Source organism: Trachinotus anak, unplaced genomic scaffold, assembly GCF_046630095.1.
Source record: "Trachinotus anak isolate AG129_WGS33_773 ecotype Australia unplaced genomic scaffold, CSIRO_AGI_Tana_v1 ptg000021l, whole genome shotgun sequence".
NCBI lineage: Eukaryota > Metazoa > Chordata > Actinopteri > Carangiformes > Carangidae > Trachinotus > Trachinotus anak.
In genome coordinates, this window is record NW_027273872.1 from 20,482,632 (window position 1) to 20,500,797 (window position 18,166).

Here is an 18,166-nt window from a genome sequence, read left to right on the forward strand (position 1 = left end):
TAGTGAACAGGGCCCACAAAGAAGGGGAGATATTAAATGGGAGAGAAAGAAAACAGCCCGGGAGGAGGTGTCAGGGAGGTTTGAAATTACCACAGTGTACTACTTTTTTTTATTATGAAGCAACTGAACTACTTGAACTCAAGAGGATTCTTTGCTTTCACACCGGACATGAGAAGACATGAAAGCTCGGAAAATTGTCAGAAATTTTGTAGTCCATTTCCACCCTCTATATATATATATATATATATATATATATATATATATATATATATTCATTTATTTATATATAAATATATATCCCTCTCAGAATGGCTCTGCAAACACTCAAAAGAAAGACTGGGAGCTACAGTGGTGTTGGACTAAAGTAGAGCAGTGTGTGCAACTGGGAGTAAATGTGTTCTTAGCCTATCCCACTCTGAAGTATTTGCGCTGAAGCTGAAGTGGAATAGAGAGGCACATCTATCAGAAAACACTCAGCCAGATCCATAGCCTAAGGCAGCTCATTCTTAAACCTCCAAGACCACAAAACAGCCCATATTCCTGTTGGCTCAGTAGTCATTACTTTTACAGTGTATATATAGTAAGTACAGTTAAATGAACTAAACTTTTTTCTGTTCAGCTCATTAGTGTAGGTTTACTCCACTCCTGTTTACTTGGGTTTACAACAATCCTCTGCTTAGTCTGTTGAAGAAGTTTATCTCCAGATTTTGAAGATGAAAACATTTCTACAAATTAGCACAGTGTGAACATAAATTCATTAGTAAGGACATCAAATACAGAGGAACAGCTGCTTAAGGATGCTGATTGTGTTTTATTTAAAAAAATAAAAACCAAGAGCTAATTAAGCTCATCCTATTATGTAATTACAGTAAAGTAAAGTGGATGTAAGAATCTCACTACTCATATCAGATCGTCAGCTCTCTGTTGTAATGAAGCAAGGATGACAGAAAACAGAAAAAAGACAAAGAAGTCTGGTGAGGGTTTTTTATGTGGTGTAATACTATTGACAGACAAAGCGTACATGTACAAAAGTATATTTATGTATCAAAAGACTTGGCTGCAGTGAAAATATAATCCAAGTTTTTTGGAAAAAATAGAGTGAAGACTAAGGGAGAGATCACAGTCTTGTGAATATAATAAAAAAAAAAAGGAAAAAAAAAGAAAATTATAAGTTCTCTTGAATTTCAGAGACATACCAGTGACAGTGAAGAAAGGGGAAATAGGATTTTTTGGGAGGTTCTTCACAGGCACTCCAATTTCACACTATCAAATTAAAGTGTCCATGTATCTGAGGATGGATGAGTGATATCCCTGCTAGGTGCTAGGTGGTCCGCAATTCCCATGAATAATTTGAGTGTGTCACTGTGGGCGGTCCTTCTAAAGGAGATTGTGCAGGCAGGGGGCCGGGTAATGATAGATATACCTGGTTTCCCTTTCATCCCTCCCTTCACCTCACCATGAGTTAAAGGATAATGTGGATCTTAATGCTAGTGACTGGCTCTACAAATTTATTTTAGTAAATCGTGTATTTTCCATCAGATTCTTTCATGTTTCATCCTTCATTTTTGTTCATTTAGTATGCAGATTCTGGTGTTTGGAGTCAAGTTAGGAGCATTCAGTCATTTCCGAGACACTTAATTTCATATTTGCATTCAAAATCCATATCTATAAGCTACTGCAGTGGAGAAGAAAAATAGCCTGAAACATCTTCAGCGCCACAGAGAACTCCCACACAGCTTCACACTATCATTTACTGCCAAGGTGGCAGCTATGGTGACAGAGGCTAAGAGGGGAGCCTGTCATTTGAACAGAGAGGCAGGAGGGAGATGACACAGGGAGCAGGGACTCAAGAAATTGTGAAACTGAGCTGAAAGGAAAAATAAAATGAAATAGGGGTGTGAGAGGTTATGTGGGGGTTTTAGGTTAGAACAGAGAGATTAGTAAAAGAAGTGGTTAATATGTTTTATGTTTCATTTCAAAGTCCTGTTTGAATGCACACAGCAAGCATGCACACTTGCTAGATAGCAACTTAGACTACTCGTACACACAGATTGATGTATGTGAGGAAAAATGTGTCCACACCAGTCAGATGTCCATCCCGCAGTCACTGTGGTCCTCCTCTTTCCTCTGCACAGCTCTGTTTCTCTCCCAAGGCTGAGAGTTGATGTGTGACTGACAGACAGCCATGGACAGCTTGGTTAGACACACCACACTCTGGGGAGGCCACCAAGACTGAAGCCGAGCAGAGAGGGCTGGAGGAGTAGAATGAGGGACGAGGTGGGTGGCTGATTTTTTAGTGGTAGAGGGATTGAGGGTGCAAAAATAAAATCCGATTGGATCAAGAGTGCTAAAACATTACGCATGAAAGAGAGAAACAGACCGAATGAAGCAAACACATTCTGCGAGTGTAATTAATGCTGAATTTGTCGCTTCTCTTTTATTCCCTGCCAGCTGTCCTGCTCACACCCCGTCAAGGTCATATTTCGATTTCTTCTCTGCGATAAACAATGATTCAAAAGTCGGGCAGGGATACAGGCATTTACAAAGAGAACAGAAATTATGGTTCACGGGATTCACAGAATGACTTAGGCTTGATGCAGTAAGTGATTAACACTAGCTTATTAAATGTTAAAGGCAGGAATCTTTGTCTTTGAACAGAATCAATCATTCTAAAAAACACATGCTGAGGTATGAAAAGGCTGCATTTTGATTCAATTAAATGTCTGTTATCAGCTTCTTCTTATGTCTGAGCTGTATTGTATTGTTTTTAATTTAATGTGTGTGCAAAAGTATGCATGCATATCTTACCTTAGTATCAATACTTCAGTGTAATCTTTTAGGTTTGGTGTGAGGCAGGGTAGCTGCCCCCCACCCCCCCCCCCCCCCCAATGACTTAGGCTTGATGCAGTAAGTGATTAACACTAGCTTATTAAATGTTAAAGGCAGGAATCTTTGTCTTTGAACAGAATCAATCATTCTAAAAAACACATGCTGAGGTATGAAAAGGCTGCATTTTGATTCAATTAAATGTCTGTTATCAGCTTCTTCTTATGTCTGAGCTGTATTGTATTGTTTTTAATTTAATGTGTGTGCAAAAGTATGCATGCATATCTTACCTTAGTATCAATACTTCAGTGTAATCTTTTAGGTTTGGTGTGAGGCAGGGTAGCTGCACCCCCCCCCCCCCCCCCCCCCCCCACCGCTTCCAGACCTTATGCTAAGATAAGCTAATTAGCTATCATGGCAAATACCGGCCAGCACCCAGGTTGCTTAGCTTAGCATAAAGATTGTAAACTGGGGGAAATAGCTAGCAAACACACTAATTAGTAGGTAATATCTTGTTTGTTTGATCAGCACAAGTGTAAGTGCCTAACTCCTGCCTAACTTCATTTAGTCAAGAAATAAATAAAACTCCGTAAAAGAAGCAACTTGTCAGCAGATTTGTTATCTTAGGACATATCTAGGCTAGCTGTTTTCCCCTGTTTTAAGTCTTTGTGCTAAGCTAACTGGCTGCAAATGGTAGCGTTTTTAGACAAACATGAGAGTGGTATCGATCTTATCATCTCACACTGAGCAAGAACACATTTTCTGAAAATGTTTAGCTATTTACTCCTTTAAAGGGGCTATTTGTAAGTTTTCTCCACTGCTGGATGTGGTTTCTTGCCAGGATTGCGTGGTGGTGATTGTTGCTTGACTACTTCGGCCATTGTTGCATTTACAAGGCAAGGGGTTATAATATGTCCTCTGAGCAGCACTACATCTTCAGGGCAGATTTGAGAGAGAGACAGAGGCAAGCGTTAACATTGGCGTTACTTCCCAACGCTGGAGACAGCTCTTGATGAGTAAATGAATTAAATTTGACACTGAACTCAAACGTTTCTTTGAGATCGGTAATTACACAGCTGTTAATGCTAATGGCTTTTGAAATGGCAAAACTTACAAATAGCTCCTGTTTTTGGTATCGATACTTAAACTCAGGTATTGTATTGGGGTTGGTATTGAAAATTTCCAAAAGATACCCAGCATTGTGTGCATGTGTTTGTGATGTGGCTGTGTATCTGTGATGTGGCTGTGTATCTGATTTCAGCCCCTTTAGGGGACCTGTTGAAAGCTGATTACAGCTCAGCTGATAGATAATAACATCAACTGTTACTGAACAAACTTTGCAGTTGATTTCTTGTACATCCACATTCACCAAACCTGTTCATCTGGATTTTATTCAGCAGTATACATCACTTTGATTCATGCCTTCACATCAGTCTACCTGAATGATATAATTTTGCACGTCTCTTCATCCTGAGATGCCTGTGCTGTAAATCACCTTCAGAAATGTGCCATCTTTACAGTGCTGCAGACCTCGGCCTCTGATAACCTTCCTCCTCCTTTTCCTTTGCTCCCCTTCATCTCCTTATCAAAGACCCAGCCTTTTAATCCAGCATGCCTCTATGGTCACATTCAGTCATGAGTGTCCTGGAAATCCACCCCATCTCCTCTTCAAATCCATGCAAATCACAACATCTAAGAGCAGCAGAGCTTCCTCTGAGAAAGAATTATGCACATGTGGGGATTGGACAAGTGAGGAGGGAGGAGAGGGGAGGGGGGGTGCGTGTACACCCCTCCTCTTCTCTCTCATCCTCAGCTATGTTTATGTCATGCTTCTCTTCAAAAGATCTCACTTGTTCTTTTAACTTGGTTCAGTTTGGCAACTTGAGCAAGCTAGAGACAGAGGGGGGGAGGTTGGCGGAGAAAAGTCCCGGGCATTTTGGAAAGATAAAATATTGTGTCTGTGATCCAGGGGTTGACTAAGCACCGGGTTTTAGGAAGTGTGTGAGAAGGGGGCGGGGGTGATGGTATGGTGGGCATGGGGAGGGGGTTTGTTCGACAGTTAAATCTGGGTGCAGAGGGGATGAAGGATAAGTGTAGGAGGACTAGAGCGGATTGACATTACACACACATATTGTATGAATACACGTACATGCACACACACAAACTTAGGTTTGGATTGAGGGCTGAGGTCAGATCTGGCTTGGAGTTAATCTCTCTATAAAGTAATACCAATATGTATTATATTACAAGAGTTTATATTGTGTTTGCCGACATGTTCGGCACTGGAGTGGCAATGCGATTATCTGACATTAAAGATTTCTGTAAATTCCTAAAAGCCTTCACAGCTACAGTTTACTAAGTCTGCAGCATGACTCAGTGAGGCAGTGTTGCTCTAAATTTAAAGCTCCCTGACATACCACCTTGTGAATTTCATCTGTTATTTTTACAATTAGTGGCATGAATTTATAATAAATTCTGATTGTGTCACTTTAAATATAATGGATCTGTTTAATTCTGTAAATAAATAGATGTTAAAAGACAATTCCAAGATGATTTTTAACACCTTCCATCATTCCAGTGCTTGTAAGATAAAGGTCAGGTTTTTGCCCCATCCATCTGTTTGCTTGTTTTTCTGTTTGAAGTATTTCCTAAAAAGTAATTAATGGATATGCAGGAAATTTTGTGGAACAGATTTGGTCAGAGGAGTGCTCCTAAGGAGATAAACATAATAACGTGCAACTTCTGAGTGCCTCTCACTAGATGAAGAGGCAAACCCCTCATTATGAGCTTAATCAAATCATATTTTGATTATACATAAGGAGAGCTGAATGCTGATTAGGTGCCACCTAAAAACTCCAGGCGTGATATATGGCAATTGGTTTGTGCTAATTGTGATTTGTTTGAAAATATGGTCACATGAACTACTAAAGAATATTATTCACTGATCAGGGTCAAGATTTATCAGCTGATTTTGAGGCCCTTTGTTGATTTGGTGCCCTGCACGAAGATCTAGCTATAAGACTTTCACTACTTCAGCTGGCATGGTGCATATTAGTTCATCGAATTTAATCAGATCACAAATATGTTGTCTTATGCGTTCTCTTCTCTTTAATCTTTCCCTTTTTATTTCCAGCTACCCTTAAGTTAGTTTGAGTTTTAGTTTGTTTAGTCTTGTGACTCAGCAATTACAATGACACTTGAACCTTCACAGACTCTGAACACACATTGTCCATTTGTGCCAGAAGGAATTATTGTGTTTGAGTACTCTAAAGTCTGTCATTGACCTTTCACTTGTGAAACTTTCATCCTTGCTTTGAAAGTTTCACAAGTGTAAAATAGCAAAATATCAATGGAGATTACTGAAGAGAGCTGAAGCATCTACAGGGTATACATGTGTTTTACTCACTGAAATTAGACTGTTGAGGTGTCTTTACACTGAAATACTGATTAACAAATGAATAAAATCATATCTCCTTGAGAAGTTATGTTTTACACCTTTTAAAAGAAATTACATATGTCATATGTTAAGTTAAAGAGTATTTTTTCAATTTTCTCTGCCGCTGGACGTGGTTTCTTGTTGGGAGTGGGAGATGGTCGTGTGACAGCCGCTTAGGATTGGCAGCAAAAGCACCTTAAGGTTAGGGAAAGTCACGGTTTGGTTAAATTTAAATAATCACAGTACATTGCACTGCAAGACTGGATATTTTATTGAAAACAAATACATTTAGTATCAACAAATTTGCAACTTGCCAAATATGCAAATTAATGAGGAATTCTCATTGAGTTAATAGAAAACGTAATCTGGTTGCAGTTACGTTTCCTACAAAACATATTTGCTGTTGCAGTTTATTTGCATAAAAACATAATTTCTGGGAGACAGTGTTGATAAATTAACAATTGCATTACTCAGTGGTGTTCATAAATCACCCAAACACTGACAAACAGACAAACTAAGACATGTGGTTCAAGCAACATGTCCCACAAGTAACCAGATGCCTTACTGAAAGGGTATATTGAATTAAATTAGAAAAATATGTAAATGTGTGTTTCGTTTTGTTTTTTCATATCGAGGTAACTGGAATTTAGTTTGATGTGCTCATATCACTGGAGAGTGACAGTGCAAAATTTTAACAGCACCATGTCTTTGCAGAAACTGTTTCCCTGTTACGCTGAATAAACCACTCAACATGCTGTCTGCAGTTTTTAGTGGAACCGCTGTGTACTGAAGACACAGCCCCTACAAGACAGTCAAACAACAAGATCTGTGGATTAAACAGAGTAACCCAAACCTTTTTACATGGGAGGAGGTCACTGGATAGAAGTGGGAAAATGTGTGCTTTATACAGCACGTTTATAATTACCGTATATGTAGCTCACCTTCTCTGTTATTTGGACACAGATTAGAGTAAAGCCAATATTCTATGTCCAATTATATTGTAGCGCAAAAATGAGAAGGAAGTTAAGGTTATTGTGAACACACAGATTAAATATAGAACTGCTTCCCTGGTAATGCGTGATAATACGATAGTAAAGATGTGAGAAAAACCAGTGGAAAACAATATTAAGTGATTTAAAAACAGTGGGAGAGTGCAAACGAGCAAAAAGTCCATCGAACTAAATCTGAGCTCAGGCGACTTTAACCCGATTTACTTATAATATCACAGCTCAGGGTACAGACACACACATGCACATATTCACCAGTACCTCTCACCTACCACACACCTCATAGCCTCCTCATGCACACACACAGAGATAGACAAATATATTCCCACATACACACACACACATGCTTGCACCTCTGCTTGCGGCGCTCTTATCTGCAGAGTGCCAGATAGGTGCTGTGTGTCCTCTGAACATCCTGATCTCATCTCCTGGCAAAGTGATTGACAGCTCCGACAGCTGGGCTCCATCCACTCTGCAGACGTGTGGACAACCACACAGACATACACACACACACACACACACACAGCAGTCTAACAGCAGCAGAAAGATGAAGGAGTGGGAGTTAGGGGAGGGGAAATGATGATGGGAACGAGAGGGTGGAGGAGAGGAGAGGAGGGTGTTTTACAGATTGATGAGGAGATTCTGTTCGAAGGGAGATTGATTGATAAATGTAGGAGCAAACATAAATGTGACCATGTATATAACATATGAAAAATAAACCTGAGGGCAAATGGAGGGAGTCAGGAGGGAGGAGAACCTGAGTGGGCAGTAAACTGCGGACATATGAAAGGATAATTATCCCCTCGACACACGTGCAGCAGCAGGCCCACAGCTATACTCATGCGCATATTTAAACACACATTCTCTCTGATATACACTCTGAAGAGCGACGAAAGGGCAATTATTGGGATGCGCGCTGCGGAAGCCTGAGGCTCGGGGTTGAGTGCCTCTGGGGATTGCTGGGACTGCACCGATCCAGGTGGTTGTGTTTTGTCACACACTAACAGACACACACAGCGAGGACTCATCAGCAGACTAGAAGCAGCTAGTCGGCCCCGTCCGCACATATTCATGTGTCAGTAATCACTCAGCTTCGCCTTGTTTTCCCTGACTGCTCAGGCTTGTCAGAAACACTCAGGGTAACATGCATCACTCTCTTCCCTGACATCCATCTTTGCAAGTGTGCATGTGTGGTCAACAAGTGTATGTGTGTATGACCTATCTCCATCGCCGCCTCAGGAATGACAGCCATCCCATCATTAACCTCTCTGCGAGGTTCCATGACACGTCTCCTACCTGCGGCGGCCATTTTCTCTCTACCCATGAGCCGCAGCCTATATATAAACCGTGCTGAGGACAAGTGATAAGGTGCTGGAGCTAGAGGACAGGTCACTTACTTCACTGTAGCCTCAACAAATTACCCTTTAAATGCGTATCAGTAGCCATGTCGATGAATAAAACTGTTTCAAAGAGGGGAGAAAAAAGGCTATTGAGATTAGGACCTCGTGAGATTGATGTATCGAGTAATGTGTTGCTCAAAGCCACAGTCAGATATTGTCACTTGACATAAAAGCAATGAGTTGAACTCAGGGCTCGCTTTGAGAGAGGATTCTTGGGCTAAGACCATCGACTTGTCGCTGGATATAGTGTGGAGGCTGTGATAAGACTCCAACACAGCAGGAGGGCCTAATCCAAACCACCTAACTCCTCAGATGCCGAGCTGCACAACACCATGGAGATGATTAAGCAAGATTCCTCCAAGATAAATGTTTTCGCAAGAGATTACTCCCTGCTGGTGCATAGCAGACAAGTTGGCTCGCTGGCTCAGAGAAGTCCTAAAATATATCATCTGTGAATGAGATCAGGCTTCCTCATGTGCAGGAATTTGTCCCTAATTGGAGTGATTGCTGATGGACTACAGTGAGAGACAAGGAGGAGTGAACCCCGAGTCATAAAAATGTCACTTTATAGGCCTTCAAACATTCTTCAACAACTGTTATTCCTTTTCATCCTGTGCTCAAAGCTGCTGTTTCCAAAACCTAATCGAAACGATGCCCCGTGTTGTCTTTCAGTTTATAGTCTCTGTGTTTTTGTGGCAAACTGAATTAAGGGCAGAAACAAATAATGTGCCAGAAAAGGATGTTTTGTTTTTGTTTTTGTTTTTGTTTTCCCCCTCATACTCTATACTTTGAGACACTTCTTCGTACGCTGAAGAATAGCAGAGGCCCATCACACTTAATTTCCTCCCAGATTCTGTCTTGTGCGCTGCTGCTGCTGTTGCTGAATCAACATCACGGCGGCCTGAGATAACGCAGTGCAGTGTCAAGATTATGTCCTCAAGTGTAATTTTACAGAGGCCGCCCGCTGCACTGACCAAGTTCAGCTGCTAAGCTGGACGGAAGTGTGTGTGTGTGTGTTTGTGTGTGTGTGTGTGTTTCTTTTCCTTCCATATTGTTGGAACAGAAGCACACTGTATTGTAGCAACCACTTCTCTTTATTACCTTTCAGTAGAAACAAGCAGGAAAAAGCATTACTGCATGTGACTCGATTGTTCTCTGGCTACAGTCCATATGTCTGATCAGTGGCACACGCTCATACACACCTGCAACAGCCAAGGCTTCTGTTGTCACTGTTGTTGTTGTTTTGTTTGGTTTTTTAACAAATGAGCTTTATTGTGCACATTTATTCTTGAAGACGCTGTTAGAATCTAGCTTCATTAAAGCAGTTATTTACAAAAAATATTCACAAAAAAGCAAAAATTAGAAAATTTGTGGAGCAAAACTTTGTTTCCGCTTTATTTCCTACATCATTAATGATCTCCCCACCTGCCATGTTTATCTTCTAGCCCTTTGCAGGGGTTGGGGTAATGCTGCTTACACATTGGTTGTTGGGAAACCGTTATTAGACAGAAATCTCCCCAAGCGCTCATTTACCTGTTAACACTTATGATCAAGCTACATGGAGGCAGGAGATTACTCTGCATGCTTTAACACAGGCTTCTTTCCAAAGCAGTGAACGGAGTCAGTGAAGGCAGCTCAGAGAGGCAGACAGTGCATCTATCAGCCATCCTGCTGGTCCTCGTCATGATGAGAGACCTGTGAATGTGTGTGTGAACGGACCATGGACAGCCTCAGTACGTCGTGGTGAGTTTCACTTGAGCTTGCGTCTGTGCATCTTTCAGTGTGTGTGTGTGTGTGTGTGTGTGTGGTGCTGTGGTGTTGTGTTTGCCTGAATGTGAGCCCTAAATGCCAGATCCTCAGACTTAATAGGCCCCCATTAAGAAATTATCTCTGGTGCTTTTGTGCCTTTGCACAGAAAAACCTAACTACCAATTAAGTGGTTGTGTGCCTAGATGGCCCATTTGCTTGGCTGTTGGTAATTATGGGTTTTCTCAGTGTTTCTCTCTTCTCAAGCCGGCCCTTCTCTTTTTGATTAGGCTTCTCCAGAGTATTACAATCCACAAACTCTGTCACTCTCTCCGAAATTAGCTGTCATTCCAACCACATGCATTTTTCATCATGCCTCCAGAGAAAGAAACCACAGAGCTAGAATGAATAGAGCAAATACGAACTTCACTGATACACCTAAGATGCTTTTAGATGTACATTTATGCAGCAAGGCAGACTGTGTACATTGGAAACAAGCACTCAGCAAACATTGTTTCCTTGGTAAAAGAATCTCTTTGTTGAATGTTGTAATACAAATCTAAGTCTTTGTGTCTTTCACTGTGGCATCTGAAGGAGTGGCTCGAGCCCCTGAGTCAGTATGTGACAAGAATGTAACGTTACACAGTCTTTGCACAACAGTGTGTCTGTTAATGTACTTAAAGCTTTCCACATCAAAGAAAATTGAAATTAATTCAATTATTTACAGATTTGTTTCTCAGAGATACTGTTGCAGATATGTAACAGCAATTAGAGAAGATAGTAGACCATAGTGGCACAAGAACAAATATAGAATTTTAAAAATATACTGTATCTTTGTTTTTGTAATAGTCTTATTAATTTTTCCTCAATATTTCCTTACTTGCTAAACCTATTTGTTGTGTTATGTTCTTTAACATCAGTAGTTTCTAGAGAGGGTGCTAAATTTGGTTATTTATATTTTTCTCAATAACATTTAACTACATAAAAATTTGATAATGTTGACATTAAATGCATTTTATTCTATGTTTTCAAGCATAAAAACACAAGAAACAAGCAATAAATAATGAAAGCAACATCTCTGCCAAATATGCCAAAACACCTCATCTGCAATAAAAATCAGATACAGATTACTTTGAAAAATGCAAAACAGAATTGATGCACCATGACATTGTGTGTGTGTCCTCATAATGGTAGGATTTATTTTTCAACAGAAAAAAATACATTTAACCATTTAACATATTTAATTTGTTTTTGATTTTTAACCATATTAATACGAAATTATGTTGCAACATAACCTGAGTGATTGAGAATAGACCACAGCATCTTTATACTTGTTACATTACAAGTTCCATTAAATTTGATCTAAAATAATTCGTCATTGTTGTCTCTTTATTAAATAGCACTTTTCAAGTGCTGTACATACATAAAAACAAAACAAAACAATAAAAGACTCGAAGAGCGGCAAAGTGTCAATTAGCAAGGGAAGTATAACAGGGAGAATTACAAATAGGTATATTAAAATCAATAAAACAGACAAAAGAAAATAAAACCAGAAATAAAAAACAAAAGTAGAATCCAAAGATTAAAGCACTGAATTCAAGAATTAAAATCTGCTTTAAACAAGTGTGTTTTAAACTGGGGCAACAACTCAACAAAAGTATTGAAAAATATTTTTTTTTGTGTGTTGTGACTTTTGGATATTTAGATAATATTTAAAACAAAAATCTTTTTCTATCATTTTCAGAAAAGTAAAACTGCAGTGATTGTGTTAAACAATCTGTAGACTTGTGTGAAAATAAATGTGTTTTCGGTGCTATAAAATCAGCACCTACAAAGACTGCAGTTTTGCATCTTTAGACAAAGCCTGGACAAAATCAGCTGACAGGCATCACTTATTCATTTAGGTTCACGCTGAGAACTTGTTTCTCCCTGTGTGGTTCTTATCGGTGTGCTTTCTCTGCCACCGCCTGTCAAGGTCAATAATTGTAATTCAGGCTATTCATGCTCATCTCCGATGTGGACGCCTTTTATGTGGGGACAAGGAGTTGTTTTGAAGACAGGGAGACGGAGACAGGAGGAGGTGGGGGAAGGTCAATTGATTAGGAAGATACTTTTGCTGATTAGAGCCATCACTCAGTGTCACAATTATCAGTGTCATCAGCTCGTCTGCAACAAATTTTTGTTGCATCCTGGGACAGACCAACGCCCTCTGCATGTTTGTGTGTGTGTGTGTGTGTGTGTGTGTGTGCAGTCTCCCCATGCTATCTCACACACTCCCAATTACGCTACCTGATTGGATATATGCAAATTGGACCAAAATTACAAGCCACCTGCAAGGGGACCCCTCGTGGGACAGTTTTGTACACACACACACCCACCCATGCACACACATACACACACACACAGTATGATTTCTTCAGCCTTAACCTTCAACTGTCCCAATGGTAGGAAAGCATGTCTGTTCTCATTCCTACTGAACAAAGATCTACTATAGTTGACAGGGTGTAGGTGTCGCTACGATCACACAGACAGGAACAAAGAAGAACCTATTTGTTTCAGCTCTCAGCAGTGTGTCTTCGAAAGGATATATATATATATATATATATATATTTTTTTTTTTTTTTTTTTAATGTTCCTTCATGATATGCTCTTTCTCCCCATGCATCTCTCCAATCCTATACCTCATCTATACATCCATCCTCTTCTCTCAGTGGTCAGAGCCTCCAGTTGTGCTACAAATGACCGCTGCCCCACCGTGACCAGCAGGCACCTCTCTCCTCTCGTCACTATTCTTTTCCTCTGATCTACTGTCATCTTCCCCGGCGTTCAGGTTGTCTCTTTTTCAGAAGAGACACTTAATTTCTCTTCCCTTCTCTTCTCTTCTCTTCTCTTCTCTTCTCTTCTCTTCTCTTCTTCTTCTCTGCCTCAACTCTCTTTGCCTCCAGAGTATTGGCAGGGGGAGAAATCTCTTCTCTCTCCCGTAGGCAACCCCAGTAAATCTCTCTAAGCTCTGCCTCCCCTGCCATACCTTTAGATTGAAGGCCACCTCCAAAGGTCACTGAGCAGAACTGATCCCCTGTATTCTCTTTATCCCGAAAGGCTGGCTGAGACTGGAGAAGAGGGGTGGCCTGGGGCAGGGAGGAAGAGAGGGAAGCAGATGGAGGGAAGAAGAAAAAAGAAGCTGGTTAGGGAGTGGAGGTGTGGTTAGGGCACTGGGGTGAGTATAGGGAGCAGAAGAAGAAGACAGTGGGACATGGGAGCTGAGCAGAGGGGAGGGCTTGGTATATAGCCTGAGGTAAGGAAAGAAGCAGGGCGCACAGATGTGGGTGAATAAAAGTACTACAGCAGAAAATTAAAGCAGAAGCAATTCCAAAGCTATATACCAGACTTGGGAGGACTGCTTGCTAAATTTAATCTGCCAGAAATTAGTGATTACCTGCTAAAAATTTATTCTTCTCTCCGGTGGGCAACTCAAAGTCAGTATTGGAGCGGAAGAAAAGAGGGCTGAAGATTTAATACAAAGACTGGCGAGGAGCAGGGATGCACCACAAGTGCAGCTGTGCTTGCCAAAATATTATTCCCCTCACTGCTGTTTCCTTTGAATATCGTGCTATATGCAAATACAAACACACATAAACACACTAACGCACACAGGAGTGCAGTGATAGACATTCTGCGAGCTATCACAGGTCAAAAAAAGAACTGGTACACAGTTGTGCTTTGTTATGTATGTACTGTATGTAATGTGTCGATTATGGGACATGTCAGCCGTTAAATGGTTGTTTCTGCCTTTCTCGCGATGCTAAGCGGCTCAGCCGGAGAGACAAAGGGAGGAGGAGGACAACAAGAGAGCACCAAGAGATGAAGACAGTGTAATAGCTCAGGCCTATAGAGGGAAGGAAGGAAGGGAGAACAGTGCTCTCAGAGCGAGAGGGTGATATTTTCCTCTCTTGGGAACCCTTAGCCTTTTGGATTATGTTCTGTTGTTATGGTGCTTATTATGCTTGCTGACAGCTAAATGGCTGTCAGACATCCTGCAGTCTATAGACTCGGCTGCAATATAAGGGGATTGTTATGTGTGTGGGTGTGTGTTGCTGTATCCATGCTTTTCTGCACATATAGGCAAAAGTGTGTGTGTTTTTTTTTTTTTTTTCCCTGAATTGAGGCTACTGAAGCTAACAATGTCAGCTAGTGCATCCAAGCTCCCATACATCTCTGTCCAGTCCCATCCACTGCCTCCCCATTTACGTGCCATCTTGCCTGTGTAATTTCTCTCTGTAATGAAAGTTCCTCTGCCCATCAGTGGTTGAAAATGATACTGGAAATATTAATAAGGGCCCCTTTTTAACCAAATTACATTCTATCAGAGCCGAGATTAAATTAGCAACCGCCAAGGTGTGTAGGAACAAAGCTAATGGAATTGGATGACAGCATCCGTCAATCAACAAACGATTTAGGTCATTCCCTATCCAGCCTCGTCCCTCCCACTCTTATCAATCTCGTGCACACACAGAAATACGATGTAGCTTGTGAGGGGAAGCAGGATGTTAGATCTGCCTCCTGGTTGCTGCACCTACTGATGCAACCACTATAACAATACACATGTTGGCTGTTACTTCCAGCAGAGACGGAGAGAAAGCACGTGGGCCTCCAAATTCACACACAAACCACACAAACACATTTGAACGGTACAGTACACTGCATAATTGGATTCTGTGGTGTTATTGTAAATGATACATTTAATGCCATGGCTGACCCGTGATGTTATTGTTCAATGTAAAGCTCAGGATTGCCTCAGATGGTGTCAGTAAATACCTTTTCCACCTACAGCGTATCTCTGAAAAACAAACATCCACGCACACTGTGACCATTGTACTGCAGACACCGGCTTCAGTGAGGCACATTAAATAGGGTTTCACAATACATTTGTGCAGCAGTCATTTAGAGACAGGTTCATCAAAGATAAAGCATCTGCGTGTGCATGTGTGTTCATGTGTATTCCTCTGGAGAGACAGCAGGTTGTGGGATGAAGGTATATCTAGTGATACTGATAAGAAATATATCTTGTAATAGTAAGAAAAATGGATTGGACTGACTGGCCCATCAGTGCAACTGTTTCCTCTATAAATGCCATTTGATAAAGACTTTTTTATCTCCTACTGTACGTGTGTGTGCGCTGGGTGGATCCCAGTAATCCTTCTCCACCTCACTCGCTTTGATTTCTGTCTGTTTGCTGCTCTGATGTGTTCTTCTCTTTTCTCTTCTCTCTCTTTCTCACTTAGGCACACACACATCCACTTTCTTTTTGTCTCCCCAGGTGTGCACTGGTCCAGGTGTATGTCTTCATGGGAGCTCATCACTGCTCTAATGAGAATGATCACCGCTCATCTGTCTTCATCCACATCCAACAGAGAGCACCTGCTACTATCTGTGTGTGTGAGTGTGCGTGTGTGTGTGTGTAGATTAGTTTTTGTGTTTCTCTCTATGTACTATTCACTGTTAATACAGTTAATATGCAGTGTGCACCTTAGTTATGTATCGCCAAGGTGGACTCACATTTGCACTTATATGCAGCGAACAGGCTTAAGACTTGCAACCTCTCTGTTATGTAAATCCCACTAGTTGATAATGACTTATGAGCAAGAGTCTTTGTTTGTGAATCTTTGAAAAATTGCTAAGGCACTGGGAACTTCTCCATGGGAGTGAAGTTGTTTTGATTTAACCCTCCAACAGTCCTCCTTTGTCACTTGCATCTGGCAGCCGAAGGGGTTTTATGTCAAATGAATTAGATGAATGAATCAAATCACAGTTAGCTGCATCAGTCACACAATCCAGAAAGTTACAAACTGTGAAAAACACCTTTTAATAACTTTAATAACTTTTAATAACTCCCTATGGACCGATTCAATCACGTTGGTGTTTTTTTTTGAGCTAATGCCAATTAGAGTCTTGTTAACACTATTCAAGTAGCGCCTCATTGTAGGTTCAATTTTAGCAAGTGAAAGGCATTGTATCTTCATGGCAATAAATCATTCTTTCAGAGTGGCTGGTTGTAAGTTAGCCCACAATAAATATTCAAAGTGTTCACGGCCAGCTTATTTAAGATGCAGATTGTACTGACACCGATGACACTTTTGAGTTATCTCAATCCCACTGCTGTTTTATACAAAAAGCAAGACAAGACTTTAATCTTAAAAAGAAGAAGAAAAAAGAAAAACAATGTCAATCTCCAACATTAAGCTACTGCTAATCATTTCTAGTAGTACAATATTTTTTCATACCACACATTTGCCATTAATCAATAGATTTATGTTCTCAGTTGGTGAAATGATGTCGTGTTAGTCATAGTGGAAAATCCACAGAGAGTTATCACCTAACCTTCTTTTCACAGCCCACAACTTGACTGTTTCAATTCACTCCCATGATTCACCAACTCTCATTTCCCTTGTTTGCAGACTCAGCAGGCAGTTGCTTTCAGCACCAAAAAAGCTCGGACAAACTCACTTGACAAAACCAGCCCAGAACCAACAAGCAAGCAAGTTAGCAAATAGCTGGTGAAGTTGGAGTTGGTGGAGACCAAACTAGAGCTAAAAAAGAGTGAATATTAGACCTGAAATGTACATTTGTCCAAATAAATGTTTATGTTGTTCCATTTTTGTAATAGTGTGCTAACAAGTTCACAGAGTCAAAGCTTGTTGTGCCCTCAGTGGCCAAAAAAATCAATAAATGCAGCTTTAAAATCTTAAAGCTTCGACATAATATATAATATATACCCATGTTGTTGTTGTATCTGACACTTTTGAATTAATACTTCTGACTTAAAGATGCACTTTGTGAGTCTAGACCTACAGTAAATTGCAGTATGGTGTACATGCCTGGCGAGAGATAAAGAGTGGCTGCAAGGCTCTGTTGTGATGTATCATACATAATTGAGACTGCAGTAGAAACTGCAGCTGTTTGCAATCCAACCCGAAGGCTCCCTGAAGATTCCCACCATAAGGAGAAAAAAAAACTACTGCTGACACAAATTTCATCCACAGGTCATGCTTATTGTTTGCTTGTTTCATACACTGATCTGGTATGTGTATGTTTATGTGAATATGCTAATGCTAAATGCCTCACTTTTCCTCCCCTCTTTCGTTCTTTCAATGTGTCATCAGGTCAGATTGTTCTTCTCCTGAACTGACCAGGGTTTTGATCCATGTGATCGTTTTGTATTAAGGCATTTTTGGACTTTGTCTCGAAGAATTCTGAGTGTGTGTGTGTGTGTATGTGTGTGTGTGTGTGTGTGTAATTCATGTGTTAGGATTGTAATGATCGCATCTGCTTTTCACCCATTTCTGTTGAGCAGCCTTGAGGGAGCTCCTCCCTTTTGATTTTTTTTAAGTTCTGCACTTGAAAATATGTTTACTTAAAACTGAGCCAAGAGGGGAAGCCAAATAACAGAGATTGTATTTACCCCCCAAAGGCCACGTCAGCAGGCTATTGCCAAAGTCTAAGTAGATTTCATGTAAAACGCCCAATCCATGCTGTTAGTATTGACCAAACGACAAAATGCTTGTTCATTTTTTTCTCAATCCAATTAGTTTTCTTGTGGCTTTCTGACAGCTCGTTTATATCTGTGAGTGAGTGCCTGGTGTTGAATGGGTAATTGTGCACTTAGTGTGTGCCTACTATTGTGTGGAGAATCTTGTTACCTGAGTTTGTACGGGAATACAAACTGAATTGATTTAGATTTGAGATTAGTAGGG

General features: G+C 40.6%; 1 long non-coding RNA gene across 1 annotated transcript; it reads left to right on the forward strand.

Annotated features, from left to right (window-relative positions):
• The first annotated feature begins 421 nt into the window (after positions 1 to 421).
• Positions 422 to 17,527, forward strand: LOC139606174 (uncharacterized). The gene is made up of 4 exons (XR_011684564.1): positions 422 to 2,277; positions 10,282 to 10,412; positions 15,733 to 15,851; positions 16,871 to 17,527. It is a non-coding gene; the product is annotated as an uncharacterized lncRNA (long non-coding RNA).
• Positions 17,528 to 18,166: the final 639 nt, after the last annotated feature.